Genomic DNA, 2320 nt, shown 5'->3' with positions numbered 1-2320 from the left:
TTAGATGTTTGCACAGCTCGGGAGATGCACGGCCCTGTTTACAAACGCTAAGTATTGCTCCAGGGAAATTAGCTGCCTCTGCAGGATTTTTTTTTTCTGGTGAGTCAGCAGCTACTCATTGCTTAAATGATGCTCTTGCTCTCAGCGTACTCTTGGATGCCTTCTGAATATTTTTTTCCCAATGGGAGATTATGCCTTGTGCGATGCAAGATCCAGTTCATCTGACAGTCATGGCTGGGATGCATTGCTTAAAGGGGAAATAATGAGAACTGTGGAGTTGCAGAAACACTGGCCTCTAAAGCATTTCTTGCATCTATTTACTGTTTTCCCATACCTTTAGTATTAAATTAAGGTCTCAAAACAGAATGATTTTTCTAGAGAATCTTTGGCAAATGGATTTTCATGATATTGAACTTTCTGAGGTTTTATTAACATTATACAGTAATAAAAAAAATAGTGAAAACTCTGTTTCAGACCAAGAGCAAAACACCTTTTGCTGATACAGATCTTGGAGGAAAACACAGAAAAAGCCTTCAGAGGAAGGTGGTTATTTTCTACCTTTTCCCCTTTGACTCAGCAACCTTTCTAAAAAAGCTGGAAAATCCAGCCTGCCCAGGAAGGCAAGCTGGACTTCCCAAACAACTTCATACTTTGAGCTTGGAGAAGATAACTTATATTTAGATGCAGGATAGACATAATCAAGTACAAACTGCAGCAGTATCCATTTTCCAGCACTGTTTTCCAGCAGCACTGTCTAAAGTGAAATTTGACAAATTAGCAACTATAATTATTCCACAAAATATTCCACTATGAGGATTGCAAGTAAACGTAGGAAGGGAATTATCCAGTTCCTGTTTGGAATTCAGCCATTGTTAAACAAACTGTGGGTAGTGCATCATCTGAGCAGAAGCTGATTCATATCCATTCAGGATAGTTCTGTTTCAGTATCTTTTACTTGGAAATATGATTTTTTTTACAATAGATGTTTACCTCTACATCCACCAAATCCCTCCTAAATAAGTCATAACTTGATTTCCAACATTTCACTCATGTAAATTATGTCACTTTATTTCAGCAACAGAATTCAGGTCTCTATGAAGCAGCCTTCTAATAATGGGATACAAGGTATACAATAATTTGATTTCTAAGTCCTGCCTTTTCTTTTATTATTATTACCAATGCTTGTACTCAAAAAAAAAGAAGTATTCATTTTCTGTCACTTCCCCCTTCTGTAGCTTGTTTTCACTCTTCACTAAAGAGGGTTCACTTCTTTATTGATCTATAGGCCACCTGAACAATACCTTTTTCCCCTAGAAGACCAGCATCAACCCTCAAAACCAGCACCACGTACAACACACAGGTATGTTACATTCACAAATTGTCACGTTTCATTTGGTTATCTTAAAGAAAAGATACTTAAAAATATTGCTTGGTTCTCTTCCTCTGTCCAGCATTTCCTTTCATTCCTCCAAGTCACCCCACGCTGCAGAACTGCTCACCAAACACATCCCTTACCCTCTGCTCAAGTCTGAGTGCAGCCCCCAGCCTTGGCTTGAGTAGGCAGTGGGCAGTTCTATGGCTTGGGGATAGTTACAGAAGGTTCTTCCCATCCTCAATATCACAGTATTTCAGCTAAAGACCTCCCTTGCAGAGATCAACACATCCAATTTTTTCTGGTGGGCCTGAAGAGCTGCACAGGTCCGTGTCCTGTGCACTTCTCCAGTTCCACCCATAACTCATTCCATGGAAAAGCCTCCTGTCGTCTCTGTGCCCAGGCACTGATATTGGTGCAAACTTCAAACGCTGTTAATTCAAATCCCTGCTTTAAAAAGCACTCCAAAACACTGTGGTTCAGGAGTTCACCGAGTGACTGCCTGTGATTGTGAGCTTCAGTGCTCATCTCCTCCCCCTCGCTAACAAGGAGCTATTAGCCACTCCGAGATTTCAAACAGCCAGCCTGATCAAAGGCCCACGGTCACCACCACATAAACCGACAGAGACTTAAAAAGAATGAAAAATGTGTGCTCAGTAGTATTGTAAAATATGCACATACGTGCTCCTCTGCCTAGCAGGGAGTTGCACAGCTGAATATGGGAAATATTTCCTATTTATATGTAAGCTGTAGTTTAACCTCTGGATAATTTGGGCAACAAAAATTATGCGTACATGCTGAGTCGGGAATGATTACAAAATAGATAATGAGTTAAACTTGTTTACTTACTGTGGAGAAATATTCTCTATTTTACATTACCTATATCAAGATCTGTATTCATACAGGCTGTTAAGCATAGCACAAAGCAGTAAAATAAAATCACATAAG

The sequence above is a fragment of the Hirundo rustica genome, chromosome 15 (assembly GCF_015227805.2).
Source record: "Hirundo rustica isolate bHirRus1 chromosome 15, bHirRus1.pri.v3, whole genome shotgun sequence".
NCBI lineage: Eukaryota > Metazoa > Chordata > Aves > Passeriformes > Hirundinidae > Hirundo > Hirundo rustica.
This window is presented reverse-complemented; position numbering follows the sequence as displayed.